The following is a 22688-nucleotide window of genomic DNA, read 5'->3' on the forward strand; positions in this document are numbered from 1 at the left end:
TTTCGATTCCCTGGCTTACACTCTCTGACAAGATAAGTCACCTTGTACAAGGCAATAACATGCATGACTGCTTCCCTCTTGCTTTCCATATCCTCAGTTCCTGGATGTACTGAAATGCTAGGTTAAATTAACAAAGCGCAACACTGTTTTGAATGTGTGCCTGCGCAAACTTGTTAACGACAGCAACACCCATGTTTAGCATTTCCTGGCATTTTATTCTGAGAAATATTGTGAAATCTGAAGCCTGTTTTGCCACAATGCTACGATGATGAGTCAGAACACAAGTGACCTAATGAACTAAGTAAATGCATACAAAAAAAATGAATAATTCTTCATTACCTGCAAATAAAACACTACAGGCCCCATAATGCAATGCTTTCTAAACCATCTGTTAGTGCCACCTGGAGTTGCTGGTGAACCAAACATGATATAAGATAATCTGACATAAAACCAGGTTGTACATGGATATGCAGTGAGACAAGGCAAGTGGCCATTCACTTCAGTAAAGCCTCTTTTCCAGGAAGGCTCTTGTGAACATGTAAAGTCCCCTATCAAATATCAAAACAACTTTCATGATGTTCAATTTTGTGTCAACAACATAAAACCAAATGCTCACCAAAATGAATATTAAATGGGGCAGAATACTAGAACACCTCAAAGCTGATACATTCAGTGTGTTGCCTGCTTTGACTATTGCAATGAGGAGGGAAAACTGTAATATTGTGAAGCCACACAATGGAAAACAGAGTGCAGATGTTCTGGGATAGGTCTTATGTTTAACCTACGTGTGAATTAAATGGTGCAGAACTGTGAAATGTTAAAATAAATAAATAAATAAATAAATAAATAAAAGAACAATGAATTTTAACCCCTAAATGACCAATTTAAAGTGACACAACTGTGATAATTATTGCTCTAAAGGGATTTGAACCCAAAATCTTTCAGAACAAGCTCAGATCTTTAACCATTTTAGTTACAATGAATTCTAATTAGAGGATTAAGAATTTATCAATGTATCAGAGTTAATAATCAACTGGAATAATTCCTCTTCTCATTTACTACATTGTCAAATGCAATGCCACATCCAACAGATTTTCTCTACTTGATGGGTTCCTTTCAAAAACTGGTAAAAAAAAAAAATAATAATAATAACATCACATTTAAGTTATACAGAAGACATATCCTAGCACATCTGGACTTTGTTTTCCATTGAGTGGCTTCAATGTATCACTGTTTCCCTCCTCATTGCAATAGTCAAAGCAAGCATCACATTGAGTGCATCAGCTTTGTTAATATTCATTTTGGTGGTGTTGACACAAAATTTAAGCATTTTGAATAATAGAATCAAATTAAAAATGTATTTCCACTGTGGTACGCAAGTTTCTGGTATAGCATTCTCTCATAACAAGCTATGGTAGTAACAAACACTTTCTGTCATATATTACATTATATTATAATACAGTAGCTATATTTTATACATTATTAACTAGTAAAAATAACATTTTAGTATATTATGTTAAACCATACGTTGTAATTATTAGTTCAAGAAGCTCTGCATAGCCTTAGTGTAAATGTGATTCGTACAATATTCCTTTGTACTGTCATGTAACACTTCCTCAAGATACATTTTTTATGTGTTTGATTTTCTCACATACCTTACCTTTTCCATACCTTGTGCTGCACCAGAAGTTCTGTGGCCATCTCTTATTTGTCTCGTATGGGTTAATAAAACGGCCACACAATGAAGCTGTACGCATATTGCATTTATTTGTAACGTCTGCTGTTACGCTTGTAACTGCTCGGACAGTTATGTAAATCGATTCAAAAGATTCATTAAAAGTTCCAACTCAACAGAACGATTCGTTCACGATTTGGACATCGCTATAATGGCCACGGAAACACTGACACTGCTCCGAGCACAAAGGAGGAAACTCCAAGATAATGAATAATACTGCAACTCATATTCAGCTACTGAGTAAAACCATGAATCGTGTCAGTGTAACATTAATCTGGAATATCATTATCCAGTGAACACTTAAGACTGTTTGCATAAGCACGCACAAAACAGTTCACTAAATTACAAAAGGTGAGTAAAGAAATAGGAAACCAATAAACAGGGCTTCGTGGTTTTATGATGAAAAGATCTCAAGCGCGATAAAGTGGCTTGCTAAAAGTGAAGCACAGTTTTACCGCTATTACAGCTGCCTGAGATCATCCGCTTGTGAAATATGTGCAGAATGTCTTACCTGTGGTGATCGCACTCTGGCTGTCCTGGATTTGATCCTATTACACTGGCAAAGTATTACTGTATGTGTCCTACTTCGCTTAAAAACGAGGATAAGGCTCCAGATCCAGAGTTTATCGCTTCTTCTTGTAATAAAGAGTGCCTGGCCTCGGTTTTACAGACTAGGAGAGGCGTGAGACTTTCCTAATGTTTCCAGAGCTTTGCATCCTGAGCTCGAGCGCTGCCCGCCGCCGCTGTGAGGGAGGGGCACCAGCTACGGAGCGTATTGCGTCAAATCATAATTATCGTCATTGTTTAATTTTTGGCAAGGGACAGAAAGTCTGCAGAATTTGTTTTAACAACGTACACACCTTCCTAGAGGAAATGTCTGAATACTTCTATATTGTACTCTATTCCAGCGAAATTCACTCAGCTAGACTAAATGTATTCTGGTTATATGTATTTTGTATTTATTTATTTTCGGTCGTAAGCGCTTAAGAACAAGCTACGCAAGAGCAAAAAATAATATCTTTAAGCTGAAAGTTCTCACAGATGTTGATAATGTGGTATTTTTAACAATGATACACTATAGTTATTGTTTCAAAAGATCTGTAAAGGGTAATAATTAAATAGACTGAATAATGAGTCATCTGTAATTGAATAAAATGTTTCACTTGCACTGTTGCAGTCTAGCGACATTACGTCATCCGCGTGATCTCAACATGCTGTCATCACCTAAAGTGAGCGCGAGGAGGCTCCCACGTGATGTGCTTTATATGCACGATCTTACATGATGGGATCAATGTGGTAAGTAACCACACACTGAGGTCAAATGAAATTTACTCTACAACTGTTTTTCACTGTAGAAGTAATACTTAATCCATATCTCACTAATGAAAACATATTTGTGACCCTGGACCACAAAAGGGTAAATTCTTTGAAACTGAGATTTATGCGACATCTGGAAGCTGAATAAATAATGTATGGTTTGTTAGGATAGGACAATATTTGGCAAATAGATACAACTATTTGAAAATCTGGAATCTGAGGTGCAAAAAAATCTAAATATTGAGAAAATCGTCTTTAAAGTTGTCCAAATTAAGTCCTTAGCAATGCATACAACTAACAAAAATAAAAAAATTAAATATTTAGATATAAATACAGGAGGAAATTTACAAAATATCTTCATGGAACATGGAACTTAACATCCTAATGATTTTTGGCATAAAAGAAAAATCTATCATTTTGACCCATACTGCTACTTATGACTGGTTTTGTGGTCCAGGGTCACATTTATTAATACTTAGATCCTATCACTTATTATAGCTTTTCATAACATAAGCAAATATATTTGATTTTATCAATATTTAGGTATGTTATTAAACCTAAATATTATAGCAATATTAAAGCATTTATTTTTCTTTGCCTTGACATCTATTAGACCTTGGATGATGTTGAAGCCATGGGCGATTTTCAGTTACATAAAATACTCACAAACATTTTGAGTCACATACAAATGGAGATACAAACACCAAGGCGGTAAAGAAGTTAACAATGATGCTCAGAGGCTCAAATGTTTATCAACCTTTATCGGCCTTTTATAGGCCCATGCACACATAATGCCGCAACAGCCTGTGCTCACAATAACCATTTAAATGCATGACATGCACTATGTGGTCCCTCTCATGCTGTGATCTAGACCGAGAACACCATGTAGCTCCTCAGCAGTTCACAGCAGGTTGGCAACAGTCAGCGGGATGCAATTTAGGTGGCAGCCAGCTTATCAAAACCTTATCAAAATCAAACCTTTAAAATCCATTTCCATAGAAACATATTAGGATTAGACTTACAGCTGTGAAAAATAGATGTATGGTGTACAAATGAAGAACCATGTCCAAAATATTATCTATATGGACAAAAGTATTGGAACACACCTCTTAATTATTGAATTGGGGTGTTTTAGACCCATTACCACAGGTGTATAAAACCAAGCACCTAGCCATGCAGTCTACATTTACAAACAATGTCATTCTGAAGAGCTTAGTGAATTCAAGCATGGTACTGTGATATGATGCCACCTTTGCTTTAAGTCAGTTTGTGAAATTTCATCCCTGCTAGATATTCCACGCTCAACTGTAAGTGGTATTATTGGAAAGTGGAAGAGCAGCAACTCAGCCATGAAGCGGAAGACCATGTAATGTCAAAGAGCGGGGTCAACATAGTGCATGGAAGTCACCAACGCTCTGCTGATTCCAAAACTGAAGAATTACAATCCACTGGCATTAATATCAGCTCAATGGAATGGGTTTCCACAAGCAGCTGCATGCAAGCCTCAAATCACCAAGCACAATGGCAAGCGTTGAATGGAGTGGTATAAAGCATGGTGCCACTGAACTCTGGAGAAATGGAGACATGTTCTGTGGAGTGACAAATCGCATTTCTGTGTTTGGCAGTCTGATTGGCAAGTCTGGCAGATACAAGGAGAACATTACCTGCCTGACTGTATTGTCCCAACTGTCACATATGGTGTAGGAGAGATAATGTTATAGGACTGTTTTTTTAGGAGCTGAACTAGGCCACTTCTTTCCAGTGAAGGGAAATCTTAATCAGCATACCAAGACCATTTTTGACAATACCACCAATAAAACATTGAATGAACATATTATGGAAGAATCTTACCTATACCAACATAACTCTGGCCCAGTACATAAAAAAGGTCCAATAAATGATTGAATGAGTTTAGTATGGAAGAATTTGACTGGTTCGCACAGAACTTTGACCTCTATCGAATAACGTTAGAATGAACTGGAAAAGAAATTTTTGAGCCAGGCCTTTTTGTATAACATCAGTGCCTGTGCTCACAAATGTTCTACTGGATGAATTTGCATTAAAAAGTACAGTTGGTACTTAAAAAGTAACTTTTTCTGCAGATGGATGGACATTCTTTTTGTTGATTCTTCTGCAAAGGTACTCAAACAGTCTAATCTCACATTCATTTAAACTAGTCGTGGTACTAGGCAAGGTTTACCACTTTCACCTCTACTTTTTGTACTAGCTATGGAGCCTCTGGCAATAGCAATAAGATCACACCCTACTATTCATAATATGAATAAATCAGATTTATAACAGTGGTTCTCAACTCCAGGCCTCGGGACCCGCTGCTCTGCACATTTTGAATGTTTCTGAATCTGACACACTCAGTTCAGTTCATGGATCTCTCTCCTAATGAGCTGATGATCTGAATCAGGTGCGATAAATAAGGGAGACAAACAAAATGTGCAGAGCAGTGGGTCCTGAGGACTGGAGTTGAGAACCACTGCTTTATAACATCGCATTGCCCCATACACTGATGATGCCATCGTATTTCTTGAGTTATTTTGTGGCTTGATTCCATTGTGTTGTGCTAATTTTGTGGATTGTTTTGATTGTGTTGTACAATTATTATTTTTTTTTGGCTTGTTTCCATTGTGTTGTGCTAATTTTGTTATTTTGTGGCTTGTTTCCATTGTGTTGTGCTAATTTATTTTTTATTTTGTGGCTTGTTTCGATTGTGTTGTACTAATTTTGTTATTTTGTGGCTTGTTTCCATTGTCTTGTGGCTTGTTTCCATTGCGTTGTGCTAATTTTGTTATTTTGTGGCTTGTTTCGATTGTGTTGTGGCTTGTTTATTGTGACGAATGGGGCGGGGCCGAGAGCTGTGGGAATGGGTCGAGGCCGGTGGAGTAAAAGTGAAAGCGAAAGTGACGTGACATACAGCCAAGTATGGTGACCCATACTCAGAATTCGTGCTCTGCATTTAATCCATCCAAAGTGCACACACACAACAGTGAACACACACACCGTGAACACACACCCGGAGCAGTGGGCAGCCATTTATGCTGCAGCGCCCGGGGAGCAGTTGGGGGTTCGGTGCCTTGCTCAAGGGAACCTCAGTCATGGTATTGCCGGCCCAAGACTCGAACCCACAGCCTTAGGGTTAGGAGTCATAACTCTCTAACCACTAGGCCATGACTTCCCCCGAGTAATTGGAAATGAGCGACACCTGCGCCACTCACCAGTCTCGAGTCCCACAGAGGAGCTCCGGAAGGATAAAAAGAGGAATTATGACAGTGAAGGACAAGAGAGGACCAGGCCTGGACTTTATTTTGTGTTTTGTTTCTGTTTGTACACGACAGTTGTCCGCGAGGGGCTGTCATGCTACTTTGTGTTTATTTCATTATTAAAGTTTTTATTTAAATGTTCGCCAGTTCCTGCCTCCTTCACGATTTACAAACGTTGTTACATTTACATTGTGTTGTGCTAATTTCATTGTCTTGTGGCTTGTTTCCACTTGTGTTGCAACTTGTTTCCATTGTGTTGCAACTTGTTTCCGTTGTTTTGTGCTATTTCCGTTGTTTTGTGGCTTGTTTCCATTGTGTTGTGCTAATTTTGTTGTTTTGTGGCTTGTTTACATTGTGTTGTGCCAATTTAATTGTGTTGGGGCTTATTTTCATTGTGTTGTGCTAATTTTGTGGCTTGTTTCCGCTTGTGTTGCAACATGTTTCCGTTGTGTTGTGACTTTTTTCTGTTGTGTTGCGACTTGTTTCTGTTGTGTTGTGGCTTGTTTCCATCGTGTTGTGCTAATTTCATGGTGTTGTGGCTTGTTTCAGTTGTGTTGCGGCTTGTTTCCATCATGTTGTGCTAATTTTGTTTTCCGGCTTGTTTACGTTTCCCTGCTGAAAAAAAACAGCATATGCCGGTTAGGTATGTTTTGATGCTGGGACGCTTGTGATTCATTTCCAATGTGTTGCGGCTTGTTTATGCTGTGATTGTTTCTAATGTGTTGCGGCTTTTTTCTGTTGTGTTGTGCTAATTTTATTGTGTTGTGACTTGTTTCAGTTTTGTTGCAATTTGTATACTTCGGTGTGCTAATTTTGTTGTGTTGTGACTTGTTTCCGTTGTGTTGTTATTTGTTTCTTTTGTGTTAATTTTGTTGTATTGCAGCTTGTTTCTGTTGTTTTGTGCTAATTTCGTTGTGTTGCGATTTGTTTCTGTTGTGTTTCTGTTGCAGTACTGGGCCACCATGGGAAAGCCTTTCCTGAAGAGTAGAAGCTGTTATAGGTGCAAAGGGTCGACCAATTCCATATTAATGTTTATGTATTTAAATGCAATGTCATTAAAGTCCCTGTTGGTTTAATGGTCAGGGCTGCGTTTCCCAAAAGCAACACAAGCCAACCAATGGATCTACGATCAGCTTAAGCTTTCAATATTTTTATCATTTTATCATTATATTGGATGATTAATCCATTTAGTACGAAGGGTCATTCCAATTATTATTTACATTTGTATCATCCATTAATAAAGCGGACTAAAATGCAGTGCAAATAGATGCTTGTTTGTTTAAAGCAGTCATAGCATTCATGTAGTTCTCCCCACAAGCTCTGCAAGGTTAGGTATTGCTGCAGTAAACAGTGACAGCAGAACAGATGCATTTGTGTGGGTATGTTTGCATGTGGGCTGCCAATGTTAGGTATGAGTCTCAGCGTAGTGTAGGTGTTCTTTGACAGCAGGGGGGTTGACGCTCTCCTTCTGCCCAGGTCTGTCCCTAAAGAATAAGACCAGTCATGCATAGCATGAGCTGTGGTTAAATCACTAGCGCCTGGAAAGCCCTGAAGAGTCTGAACGGCGAGGGCAGAGGAGCATCACCAAGGGAGACATTTCAAATGAGTCACGACATGGCCTCTAATACTGCATTATGGCTGCACAGCAACTGCTGCACCGATATGCAATGATTGTTATGAAGTAATAGCTTCAGAAATTCTTCAAATTGCCACCAGTCTGGGAGAGCATCCCAGATGGTGTTTATCTGTTTTATCTGTTTTAACTCATATATTGCATCTATCATTTCAAAACACTATAGGTGTGGCAGCAATTGTCAAACCAAGTGGTAAACACAAAAATAAATACATTTAAATGTTTTAGATGTTCTGCTCAACCTTTTCTCAAAATCACTTTTCTGAGCCATTTTTGCATTTATTTTTAATCAACTCAAGGCCTGTGTCAAAATATGCACACTTACCTACTGTGCTGTTGAATTGAAGGTTATTTATTGGCATCAATTGTCCCTTGAAGAACCTTTAAAATTTAATTTATGAAAACTTTCCAGTGCACAAAAGGTTGTTTATAGTAGAAAAGGGTTCTTTAGATTCGTAAAAATATTCTTAATAGTAAATAAAAAATGGTTCTTTTAAGAACTGTTCACTAAAAATTTCTTTGGGGAACCCAAGATGTTTTTTTCTGTGGCATTACTGCAAATAAATGAAAGAATGTTAAATGAGTAGTATGTTCAAGTTTCACTTGTGGCAGAAGCAGTTATTTAGATAAAAGACTGAGGTTTGAGTGCTCCAATCCCTTTACTTAGCATGTGAATGACGTCATCTCTCATCATCATCCAGGAGGGTTAATGATATGACCTCATGCACTCACTATGTCATGTTCTCCAGAGAACTTGCTTGTGCAGCATAAATAAAATATTCAGAAGTTAGCTCATGCTCTAGTTTTGGAAATAAAAGAGTTCAAATTCTCCCTTATTCGGAAACACCACCTATACAGATGTAGATGTTAAAGCGAAAGCGTTGTAAACACAACAAGCTCTGTCAGAGATTTGTTCCTTCTGGGGACGAAATTAAGCAGTTGGTGAGGGAGAATTTTACGGCATGCTGAATACAAAAGGAGATTTACAGTCATTGACTGAGACAGTCTTTCCTTTGGCACCCAATGCCAAGGCACCATTCACAAGTGCCCTTGTTTTCGCAGGGTTGAGATATATATTACAAGGAGGACTGTGAGATTTATGGGCTAACTAATGAGAAGAATAGTTACTGTAATGAGGTTGCAAAGTATGCACTGCATGCCGTGGCTATCAGTGCAAGGAACAAAATGTCAGCAATATTGGCTCAGCCTAGAAACAGTAACTCTAATTTCTGATGTTATTAGGTATTATTCTAGATTACAAGATCACAACTGAACAGCAAGGAAGACAAATTGATAGCAGGAGGATAATAATGATCATTTGGCCAATCTGAGAAATTGTTCGGATCATCTCATTATTTATATATGGAATAAATGTTCTATGTTCAGTGTTGGCTGTTACTACTGTAGATATCAATCCTCTCAATAACACTATACATTATCTGTGAAATCAATTTAAACCCTTTGAACTAAACTTCTCTTTCTTGTCAGTGTAGTGTGTGGTCTGCAAGCCTTGAAAAGGTCAGTAACAGATTTAGTTGTTTAATTCTGAGTATGAAGCTGTTGGTCCCAGAGTCCCTCTAATGAGCTGACTCATAGCATCATCTGCTTAATCACCACAAATCAATGCACATGCAAAGTAGGAAAAGGACAATATTTGCTATACTGTTTGTGCTACTAATCTGATAATTGTGTAGAGTAATGACTTTTAAGAGATTTCTTAATTTGGACACTTAAGCCATACTTAAAGAAATAAAGAGCAAGTAAAATGTTTTTAAATGATAAAACAATAATAATAAACTTGAACACATTTTAGTTATCAAAAGTTACTAGCAGTCTAGACTACTAGCCACCATGTTGGCATCGTCATGTGACCTACATTGTCAGTTTCGTCGCTTCTGTTTCCAATGTCCATAGAATTCGCACTTCAGAATTTCGGCAGAAATAGTATATGAGCCATACTTTTTGATTATAAATCAAATACTATTAATTTGACATACTACTTTTCACATAATATATTTTAATAAATGTGCATATGAAGGTTTAAGTTGGTTATAAATAATAGTTGGATTTGATGACTAAGTACCAAACTGCAAAAACTGGCGAGATTCTGGCGAGATTCTGAAATGCATATCCCATAACGCCATGGAAAAGGAACAACACAACTGATAATGTAGGTCACATGACAATGCCAACACGGCAGATAGTATGTCAAGATTGCTACTAACTATTGATTAAAATGCGTTCTTAATCTTTCTTTAAAATAAATTGGTCTAAAGTTTTGTTACATTATACAATGAAATTCGTACATTTGAAGTGTGGCTTAATTGTCAAAATATGTCTTTGGGCAACTGCATTTCTGATGTCATGTTATTTCACCTGAAACTAAGAATAATGGGAAATGACTGGTGAACTGGATATTTGGCATGTACTGGTAAGCCTATACTGAAGGCAAAATCGTGACAGAAAGAAGAAAAAAAACTCAGCCTAGGCTCAAAATAAGGCTACATTTCAATTATGTAAATTAGAGAGAAGTGCATAAATTTTAGGATCCAGACTGCTAATGCAAAGCCTGTTAGTTGCTCTTACCGTGTTATTGTGTCCTTGAGAAAGGCACTTAACACTGGGTTGCTCTAAGGGGTCTACCACTGCAATTGGTGAACCCTAGGCCACATTGGAAAAACAACTTCTGCCAAATGACGCATAACTACATAATAAGTGATCATTTCTTCCCTTCATGTGTGCAAAGGTTCTAATCATAGGCAATCATTTCTTTTTCCTCTGAAATCATACAAGAGAGGTCCTTTTTTCTGATGGTGGAAGGGCTATACAGTATGTTCCCACCTTATTATTGTTGGGTCTGCGCCATGTTACTTGATGGGTCCAATATGAATGAATACCTGTGTGCGGACTTTGACTAGACACATTGAGATGCTAAATTACTCTGGGGGAAGTTATGCCCATTTATGCCACTTTAGAGCATAGTATTCCAATGAAAAAGTCCACGTGTCTAGAATGCAATCCAGTTTAACCATGAGCTAAATGTTCTGGACTATAGCACTCTGATGGGATGACTTTGAGTGCAAACACACCTCTTGTCTATAAAGATTTCACCTTATTCAATAAAGTCAAGGACAATTTTTGGGTGTATTTACCCATATGCCATTGCGTGATTTGCATAATCCCTTTACCGAATCGTATTATAGAACAAAACACACAGTGGGTGCTAAAAATGATGCTATCTGTGGACGGAATTTTTATTTGTGAACCCTAGCTGTTGGTTTAAGCCTCTATGATGGCTGTTCTGAAAAATGACGCAAACTGGAATATTAATGACTTTATCTTCCAGTAGATATAGGAGAAGGAATGCATGTCAACAGATCGATAATTGGATTTGGTTTAAGCACCACGGGAGACAGAATAAATAATGCTGTCTTCTCAAAGAAAGGAAATTACCTCTAGCCTAAAGGTTAATCACAAGGTTTACATCATAATATGTATAGGGCTGTTTTCTGGGTTAAATGGTGCAGTTGTCAGTCTAGAGTTCCAGTCTTGGTGCACATGGCTTTGATGAAAACATTTGAGCTCTGGATTTCATCTCTAAAGTTTGTTTTTTTGATTTTGTGCGAGTTCAGTGACTTCCAGTTAAACTTTCATGTGTTTTGCGTTTAATATGTGTGAGCAGGAAAACTGTGTAGTACTATCAGTATTAGCTGTAGACTGCATGAAATTATACAGTCTGGCTCATAAAGTCATGTCACATGATTGACCGTTGTATGCCAGCTGGCTAACCTAACTCAAAGATGTTCATTTCCCAGAAGTGAGCAAATTTACAAGTCTGTTTTACGCCAAAAAGTGAGGAAAAGGAAAACAATTCAGATAAAGTGAAAGTAAAAACTTTTTGTTGTTTTTTTCCCTTAATTTTTAATAACAGGGACCAGAGCAAATGACATTTCCATGTACTACCTTCCCCTGTCTTAAAAGGTATGATCTTACTAGTTTTTACAACATAAATTATGTTCATGGTTATATAACAGTACAAGCCTGGGGCTAGTTGTCACACTTGACTCCAGTAAAAAAAAAAACTATTGAACATTTTCACACATATTGTCCCACTATGTCATTTTTCTGTGAAAACTAACATTCAATGTGCAAAAGTCTTGTAATCAATAATAAATTGTAAATTACAATATTTAATCCAGAACTTTTGCACTGTGGGAACTTTTTGTTTGTTTGTGAACTAGCTCAAATTAGCTGGTTCTCCAGAAAGAGCGATGTCCCCATTTGGCCTTAGCATGAACCCACTGGCTTTCCAAATGTCTTTCCCTATCTTTGTTCCCCCAGCTAGCATCTATACTCATTATACCACACATACTGCGTCAGTCTGCTTTATTGTGTTGTCTCTGAGACACACTGAAGTAATAAAGCCTGGGTACAAGGACTCTGAAACAAACAGCTTTGATTCACCAAAGCATCTTTCGCCCACAGCCAAAGAACGTCAGTACACAATGGTGAGCAAGTACTCAAAAAAAATAAAAAATAGTGGGAGAAAGTAACCTTCATCAGTGTGTGAACTGCAGCACACAAACAGGGGTTCTATAGAGTATGGCCAAAATATGCAATGTTTACTACATCGTGTTCATTGGCTAGTTGCAAATTTAACATGTTTAAGCTATACAAAATATATTCAAATGACAATTATGTAAATTCAGATGCCAGAGGTCAAATAAATGTATAAGTCAAAAGAATCTATAAATGTAATTATGAATTAGATATTATATTCCAGTTATAGTTTTACCAAAATAAAGAAAAAAGTAGGAAATTCTGAATATTTAGGAGTCAAATTTTCCTCCATTTTTCTCAGTTTCCTAGAGTTTCAGAAGAGATCTCATCATTATTTTACACTTTTGCCCACATAACAAAGTTCAAAATTTTCCCAGTTTTTGTTTCATCTTGTGGCAAAACAAATATTTCAGTTCTTATTTTTAGAAGCAAAGATAAACAATGACGTTCACACAGGGTTACATGCTGCAAAGCACTAACAGTTTCCTGTCTTCTGAATTATCTATTGCAACTCTAAGGGTCTGGTGTCATCAGGCCTGATTATACAACAAACAAGTGGTTTTCGTTACTGAGATCTTGCTGGCAGACAACTGAGCAGTAATGTGTTACATCATGTCCTGCATTCAGACTTTTCCAGATGTGTTTAACCAGAGACTTTTCTCGAAACATAAAACAGAAGCCCAATCTTACTAATACTGACACCTAGTTTGGCTTGAGACTAAATTAAAAACAAGGTTTAAGCAATCTGTCTTCATGATTTACTTTCAGGTTCCAGCTTATAACTGTCAAAACAGTACTTTTGTCTTCTTGCAGCATAAATAAAATGAATTTAACATTCAGAGCTCTAAATTAAGCACAAATTGTTCCACTGGCAAAACGTCAGTTTAACTGTATCCAAACCATTAAGCTGAAAAAACAAAATGCTAGGGTGAATTTTTTTTTTTTTTTTTTTTTTTTTTTGCTATTGGGGCAAATGTGAACACAAAAATTATATTTTTTGTAGTTTCTTATGAGAACGCTGGAAATGTGAACATTTTTCCCCATTGCATCATGTAGCTCCACCCACACTAAAATCTCATTGGTCCTTAGTATCAACCCTCATGTATATTAAACATCCAGCATGGACAAGAAGAGAATGACTGTGGAAGTGGACGTGTAGTCAATATTATATGACAAATCCCTGTTTGCACAATAAAACAATTTTTTTTTTTAATGCTTCAACTGCTTTGTAAGCACACAACCAGAGAAAACTGCTCTTATAGGCCTTTTTTGCGCATGCATTGCTTTGCATTGCATTGCTCGTGATAAGGACACGTTATTGCACATCATCTAACCTTATAGACGTCATAGATTTGGTTTTAATGTATAAATAATCTGAATCATCTAATGTCCTTACACAGCACATGAAGAACAAAACATATTGCAAGTTATGAATACATGCATAGACCATAAAAGCTACATTACACTGTTGGATTCACCCACATAATCCTACATTATGCATGACAAGGGAATGCATGTGGGCACTGTACAATGCAATTTACATTTAAAGTCTCATATATGAGCACCATTCATCCAGCAGGTGAGGGAATGTGGAGCCTATTAGACTCATTCATGCACAGCACAGCTCCTTTTTTCTGAATGAACCAGCTCCGGTTATGGAGCCAAACTAAATAACTGATGACATGTGGTCAATAAATCACAGAATGAGTTTACAGAATGCGTAAGAGAGCAGCTCTACACTTTGGGGAAAACATTTACTTGAAAATATTTCCTTCAAGAGAAAATGAAAAAGTACTTATGAGGTTAAAAGTGATTAATATAATCTCCAAAGAAGGAAAATTAGTGTGTGTTTGCTGTCTAGTATGCATGCCAAAGTGTGTCAGTTATTCCTAAGAAAGATATTTAGAAAGAACTAATCTACATAAATTAATAATATAATATAATATAATATTCATTTAGATAGAGAAACTAATCTAGATGGGAAAAATAATACAGTGTAACACTGACATACATTCATTAATTAACAATAAACAGACCATTGCTAGTATTCATGTCAGTGACAACAGAACAACACTTAAAAAGTAAACTATCAGCGTTGGGATAATGAAGTGCCGAAGGGGTCTTGGCACAGCACCTGCCACCCACCTGGCCTGACAGCTTGGCCCTAATGGCACATAATATAGCCACATACTGGATTACAGAGTCACTTGAATGGAACGAGAGCACACCGCACTGATTCACTAATGCTAATTGATAATTGGAATAAGACAGCATGCTTGTTCCTGGAACTGCTGAACAATCGTTGGATGACCCATCAACAAAAACCCCTGCATCCCGCACTAACGGCTGTTCGCCTGGTCCTCAGCTTTTGTGCTGAAGTCATTAGTGTAAATGCAGTGAAGATAAACATATGAGCCATTCTCATTCTGCTACATATTGAAAAGGCTAATCAGAATTTGAATTCTGAAAACTCTGTGGCCTTAGGAATGAACCTTGTGGTTCAAACTTTTGCCGTTTTCCTACAGAATTAAACCTGATATGACAAAACATAACTATTTTATGAGGTGGTGACCATGTATGAATTTAAAATTAATGAAACCTATACGAATAAGATTATTTGAATTAGCCACCAGTTCACCAAAATGTAAAATTGAATAAAAATTACAGTATGAATTAGCATGAGAATGTGCTGGAGAATTCATACACAATACCTGCAAAGTATATTTTAGTTACCACCCTGATATTAGAGAGGGCGTTTCAGTCATTATTTGTAAGCCAATACCATTCCATTACAGATGGGTTCTTAGAACAGCATTTTTGGATTTTTGTTTAACTGAGAATACTTTATGGACAAATCATACGACAATACCAAAAAAAAAAAAAAAAAACATTAATTTTGAAACCACTGTGTGCTTTAAAAACAGATTTAACTAAACTATTTGGATTAATTAGTCAAATGTTAAGGGCTGTGTACCTTCTGGTCATTTGATTTTCTACTTTAAAATAAAAAAAGAGAAATTAAAAGTGGTCATTTTGTTTAACAAACCATTTCTCATTTCTCTTCAAATTCAATTCAAAACAGCTGTGCTAAAAAAAAGCAAATCTAATGTAACCCCTCTCTCCTGGGAGGCAGACACACTAACAAGGAGGCTAAATGACTGCAGCCGCTAGTGTGTCTCTAGAGATCAGGGGAGTGAGGTTTACCTGCACAGCACCTACTCGCTGGCCTCCGTTACACTCACCCTCCTAAACCTCATTCCCATCCAGGTCACGGCACCAACGTTACCCCTCTCTCCCAGGTCCTCACCGCCTCACCCCGAGTGGGCCTCGAACCCGGGTCTCCGGCATGGGAGGCAGACACACTAACAAGGAGGCTACAGTAAGCCATTACTCTAAGACGAAAAGGTTCAATTTCGCAGGAAACCAATAAATGTCTTAAATGCAATGTAAGCTGTTTGAGGTAAAAGCATCTAAAATATGTAAATGTGCACACTCTAAAAAATGCTGGGTTCAACTTGTTGGGTCACTTTATTGGGTTATTTTTAATATTTTTATCCAGGTGTTGGGTGGTTTTTCTGTAAATGTTGCTGGGTCATTTTTAACACTGAGTTATTTTTTTCTACCCCGACCGCTGGGTTTAGCCTGTCTCCAACGAAACAGCCAGATAGCAAATTTGTCTGGCCCACCTCTGGGCCACGACCTTGCTTAAGTTCTGGCCCAATTCTGGCTGCGTCCCCAGGCCAAAACTGGCCCACATACTGAAAACACACTCAAACAATTTCCTCTGGCCCAGATGCGGCCCACGCCCTGTAAAATGACTCTTATTTAGTGACGTGGCCCAGATCTGACCCGCATACTGTATATTATTTTATGTGGCCCAGGTCTGGCCCAGACACTTTAAGGCAGATCTGGCTGAGACTTGGCTTGGTCCCCCGGCCAGATGTGGCCCAGAAACTCCTAAATGTAATTCAGCAGTAAAACACAAATAAAACCATTTAAAAAGATTAAAAAGGATTTAATTATAAAATTACCAAATAATTTAATATATATATATATATATATATATATATATATACACACACACACAAACATATATATGTATGTATATATGTATATATGTATATATATATATATGGATATATATATATATATATATATATATATATATAAACAATGAACAAATGCACTACAATTAAACATTACCACACTTTTACAATGATATCGCTGAATATTAGGTATCCTCAACTAAGCAAGCCAAAAGGCAACGGTGACAAGGAACCCAAACCCTATCAAGACCAGGCATAGTCAGGAAACCAGTTCTCCTCTAGCCATCACAAGTCTGTGGATTGATATCATTCAGAATATTTCATCCAGCTTCTTCTGCTTGAAGAAACATCATTCCAGCAGGTGAAGCTGGTAAAAAGGGTCCGTGCAGAGGGCTTTTCTGGTTCCCATAGTCTATGCTGAGGATCTGTGCTAGTGCCATCAAAGAGGTCTTCACAGGGGATCTGTCATCTAGTTGACATGGTCTCCACTGACATTCAAGGATGTGTTGTGGTCATTCCTTGGTGCAGATCCACTGTCTTGTCTGAATACCGACTGGATCAGCTGATTATAATAACCTAGGGAAAAGGGGGAGACAGTATATAGGTGACTAATATAAGCATTGATGTAATTCGTCCTACAAATGAATCAGTACTTTAGATATTATGGGATGTGTTGCTGCTTATTCTAATTGGTGCAGCATAAAAATCCTTTAAAGGATTTGAATTATAGAAATGTGATAGTGTGTCATGTGTTTGCAATGCTAAAGAGGTGGGACTTTTAAACTCAGTGTGTGTCTTCTTCCCGAAGTCCACCCTTTCGATCTGCCAGCTGGAGCCAACTCTTCATAGTCCACTTGACCTCAATTTCAGCAGCATTAGCTTGAAATTGCAGCCTTGAAATATATGTATAAATATAAATTCTAAGGTAATTATTAAATCTTAAACATTACAGTTTTTTACAGTCATTAGGACCAGACCCAGAATTTGCACCTTATATGTTTGATGAATATTCATGCATAAGTTCAAGCAGCAGTTCAGAATTTCTGTAAATAAAAAAGATGTCAGATTACATATATATAAAGTCGTTCTTTTAAGTTTAACTTTTAAGTTTATGTTTGCTCATAATAATCCCCACCGCAGTAAAATATGTTAAATATGATTTTAATCACATCATACGGCATATATACGCTTCAAAAATTTTCATTCACTCTAAAAAAAAACTACTCCTGCTCTAGTGCAGCAGACAGATTAGGCCTCCATTCAAGAACAAAAGATGATGCACTTACATTTTATGGCTTTTTCTTACGTATATATAATGCTTCTCAGTGTCAGAGCTTCCCACACGGCAGTGTTACCACAAAATAAATATTATTTTTAAATTCAGATTGCACATATTGAATTGTCTTAGCAGGTGTAATTCTACATTAATGGCCAAAAGTTTTGGCACTGACATAAATCTGGTGTTTTGCAAAGTTTGCTGCTTGAACTGTTGTGGTGTTCATTCACATTGTTTCTAGATTATTGTGTAGAGTGATCAGATGCATTTTAAATAATTGCTAAAAGCTTCATTGTTTAAAAAATGAACTTTTCACAATTAAAAAAAAAAACAAATTTCACTGTTTTTGGATGCTGACACAAAATGACCAGCTAACACTAATTGACTAATTATATCAGCAGCACATGTGAAAGAGTAAATGAGTACTAGTCAGGTGAAATCACTATCATACTAAAAAGATTGTAAGAGTAGACTGATTGCTATAAAAGGAGGGAAGAAGCACTTCAAATCATTGTGTTCTATGTAGCAATGGTTACCTCCAAAGAAATGTGCAGCCATCATTGCGGTGCATTAAAATGGTCTCACAGGCAAGGAAATTGCAAGGAGTCAGCTACAGGATCGTGTCACCAGCAGTGCAGAGCTTGCTCAGGAATGGCAGCAGGTTGGTATGAGAGCATCTGCACGCACAGAGAGGCCAAGACTCTAAGACAACAGCCTGGTGTCAAGAAGAGCAGCAAAGAAGCCACTTCTCTCCAATAAAAATCCAAAAAGGACAGACTGAAATTCTGCAGGAAGTACAAGGATTGGACAGCAGAAGACTGATGCAAAGTTATTTTCTCTGAAGCTCCCTTCTGACTGTTTTGGTACATCTGGAAAATTGATTATCAGACAAAAAGGTGAACTCTACCATGTGTCCTGTGTTTTGCCAACAGTGAAGCATACTGAGACCATCCATGTGTGGGGTTGCTTTGTCTTTTCAAACAAGGGAGTGGGCTCTCTCAGAGTTTTATTTTTATTTTTTGGGGGGGGGGGGCAATAAAAGCTTTTAAAACTTATATGCTTATTGTTTTTCAGTATGGGAAAACAATCTACAAATACTGAAGCAGCAAACTTTGCAAAACAAAATTTGCCAATGCCAAAACCAGTGCAGTGCAGTCAGAGTCCTTTGATTCAATAGCAATCACTCGATGAAAGACGACTCAAATAAATTTTATTAAACAAAACTGAAGTTAACTCCATTATAATTTCATTAGCTAACATTTTTGTTCACTTGATACAGCTCATTCGTTTATATATAGATGTTATTCTAAAGAGACCATGCTCGTTAAATAGTTTTTCTTACGCTATCATTGTAAACCTCCTAATAGAAGCCATCTAAAAACTATAGACCTACTCTACATGATATTAAAAACATCAAACATTAGATTGAGCAATAAATAACTTACCTTTTTTGCAGCTGAAAGTGCTGTGCCCGCCGAATTCATTCTAGCAGCGGCCCGGCTCCACGTGTGGCGACAAAACTGATCGGTTCAAGCAGTTGCCAAGTCCGCCTATTATATGCACTTTGGGCTTTTTTATTATTATTTTGTACAGTTGCATGAAAAAAATCCCGGGTTGCGTTTTTTATGCTTATTTTTTTAAAAATATGGTTGCTTGTTAGGAAAACCTGATAAGCAACTTCGTTTCTTTTCATTTGTTTACTGTATTCTCCAATGCTTTGAGAAAAATACTGCCACAGTAAAAATCCAAAAATATCAAAAACACAATTTCATTAATTTAATGAGGAATATAATAAAAACTCACGCGCCTTCTTTTTTTTTTTAACATGATTTTTCTTCAATGAGGGATTGAAGAAAAAAAACGTTAAAAAAAGGCGTGTAACTCTGTAATCCAAGTAATGATAGTACTAGACAGAGGAGTGGGATGACTTTTTTCCTTTATAAGGTAGGCTACCTAGTTTATAATTTAAAATGTTTTTGTAATGTATTAATTATCTCGGGCTGTAATAAAAATAAAAATTAGGCCTATACTAATACAGTATACTTGGTTGGAATAGCCAATATTTTAGTAGGCTATAAATATGTGGCTATGTTACAGCTTGCTCTTGTGTTTTCTCTCCAATCCTATTCTGCTCACAGGTGATTGGAGATTGTTCCTGCTTTGTTGCAGTTTGCTGATTTTTGTAAAGTAACTTGTGTTTTTGCTTTTCAGATAAAATGGTAGTTTCAGTTTAATATGTTGCAGTCTCATTTATTATTGGTAACAAATAATTGATATTAAATAATATTGATGCTAATTATCAAAAAATATTGGGCTTGTTTTTGAAAATGCGGTTTCTTATTTGTCTCGCGAGAGTTGGCAACAGTGGCCCGAGGGTAGATGCACACACATACACCGAGTGTGGACAGCTTTCAGTCGAGTTCGGCCCATAAAGAAAAAGCCGTCTGTATGACATAAGTGTTTTGTAAATTCGGCACGACTCTGGACCATTATCGTCTTTGCGATGCCGAGACTGAGCCGTGCTGTATTTCAGCTCGAATCGGCCCGGATGTGCTTGCTATCTGCCCACCACATATCTGGCTCACTTATTAACACAAAAAAAAGCTTCTCTAAACACCGCGAAATAAAGCGAAATAAAGGTTTCTGTACACTTTATTTGATTTATAAAGTCTTTACAGTGCTGTAAATTGTATTATTCTACGCAACACAAGGACAAGATGTCAGTCAGCAGCGGTCGTTTCGCGCTGGAATCGCCTTTTTGCCTTGCATAACATAAATGGATTTTATTCGTTATATTACTGAGTTTAGTTTAATTTAATGTTAAAATATGTTATCTAATCTCAGTATTGTTTGTTTATTTATAGGCAGGTTTTGGAGTCAGTCACGGCATCTTTCAGCTACGAGTGATGCGCGAGGCCGCGGTCTGAAGTTCGCTGTTCCCCCGCAAACAACAGCCCTTTCACCCGCTCAGATTTCGACGACACACCGGCACGAGAATTAGCACTATTTCGGTGAAAAGCGATTACAGAGAACGGTTGAATACGCTTAAAAGTATAATTAATAAATGTTAATTTTTTTGATTATTACTGTTGCCTCTAGTAATTTGTGTATGTGTTTAATTTCCAGTCCATTTTAAGCCAGCAGTATATAATAAGTTTTTAACAATAGATGACTTAAAACAACCCAGCATGTTTGGTAAAAACATCTAACCAGCTGGGTCAAAATAACTCTATTCTGTCCCAACGCAGGGTTGCCAAATAACCCAAGTTGGGTTGTTTTTAACCCAGCATTTTTTAGAGTGTGAAGTGTTTGGGATGCTGGTGTGTTGGTGAATCTATCTATCTTCTTAATCAGCAAGACTTTCTTGGTCAATTAGACACCGCACTATAGTATCCAGTCAAAGATGTCTGTCTGGCACACGTTTACTTTGAAAAACAATTAAACAGCAGTGCAGTGAAATACTAAAACATGTATTTTGTGAACGGTTGTGCTGAAAATCCCGGCCAGATTATTAGGATTAGGTGTGGGGTTAGGTTCAAAATTCAGCACAAAACTGGCCCTTACACAACTAAGTAATATACTGGGCCATCATCAGATTTAAAAGAGCAGTCCTCATGTAAGTGTTGACAACACAGTGTGTTTTACCTGCTTCTAAATTAGATGCAATTCTGAACAGTCTGCTCATAACACTTCAAAGACTATATGAGGATCTGATAAGATGCAGTCATTGGCTCTCTTTCTGTTCTTATAGGACAACAAAACAATCCTCAGTTCTCCTAGTGCTTGAACTGAGTAAACATAACACCTGAAGCTAGGTTTCAGTTTGACTCAATCTGGCTCAGTGAATCCGTTTTATTGACGACCAGGGACCAAGAAATGGATAAATAGAGCAGTCATGTCCACACATGTTGCATCTGTTAGCCATAACCAACTGAAATGAAATCCTTAAATGAATTTTCCACCTGGTATCACCAGCTGTGATATTTTACGTAGTTTCTTTATAAATCCTACTTTTATAGGCTTCAAATATTTACCTTATGCACCAGTTACAGTATAGAGCTACCAATATATAAATAATAACTCAAGAATAAGCAAGAATCAAGTAGAAAATGCCACTGATTCGACAAAAAAAGTTGAGAAGCTTACCTGTTTAGTTTGTATGTGGCCTGTGCTCTTGAAAAGTGAGAAACCATCGGTCAATGTTTGTGAAAAGTAAGACAGCTTAGTTTTGTTCCAGTGAATTTGTAGATCCCATCTCTTCTTTCCCATGGGTCTCTAGGCAAACATGGAGCTATTTTGAGAGGGAGTGCCAGAAATACACACCAATCATCTATTAGTGTGTGTGTGTGTGTGTGTGTCTGTGATTTGGCCAAAGACTCGTTCTGAATTTGCCAGGCAACAAATACTGGTTTTTAAAAAGTAATAGATAGTTTACTAAAAATATCTGTATATGTTTGCATATTCAGGATGATCACCTAGGTAAACCAGACACTAAAGATGAAGACAGCTCTGCTTTCACGGATGACTATGCAACATACTGTGCCAGCATCATCAGCAAATTTATTGGGCAGTTGCATGGTTTGCATTAAAGTTAATTGTTTAATGAATAGTAAATATTTATTTAAAAAAAAAAGAAAAGAAAAAGTAAATATACCCAGTAAAAATCATGAACTGAAATATGGCATTTTAGTTTAGTATGATACTTATTGGGAATATTTACTTTTCTCAATAAAAGTTTTGCATAGTCAAGGTTCAGGTCCTAATCATTGTTTTTCAGGTGGTAAACATTGCATTATCTGAATAAAAATGTATCACAATCTCTTTTGCAATACCTAACAACATTTCAGTT

At 37.0% G+C, this 22688-nt stretch overlaps 1 protein-coding gene across 5 annotated transcripts in view; it reads right to left on the reverse strand.

The window, feature by feature from the left end:
* Positions 1 to 22108, reverse strand: part of LOC109045413 (leptin receptor-like) — a 45175-nt gene extending 23067 nt beyond the window's left edge. For 3 of the 5 annotated variants that reach the window (XM_042725971.1, XM_042725970.1, XM_042725968.1), the window contains exon 1: positions 2247 to 2489. The gene's annotated coding sequence lies outside the window, so the exon portion shown is untranslated. Of the gene's footprint in view, positions 1 to 2246; positions 2490 to 21985 lie in introns of those variants that run through there. The other 2 variants (XM_042725972.1, XM_042725969.1) reach the window with 1 other exon arrangement.
* Between the last annotated feature and the right edge of the window lie 580 nt (positions 22109 to 22688).

Source organism: Cyprinus carpio, chromosome B6 (assembly GCF_018340385.1).
Source record: "Cyprinus carpio isolate SPL01 chromosome B6, ASM1834038v1, whole genome shotgun sequence".
NCBI classification, from domain to species: Eukaryota; Metazoa; Chordata; class Actinopteri; order Cypriniformes; family Cyprinidae; genus Cyprinus; species Cyprinus carpio.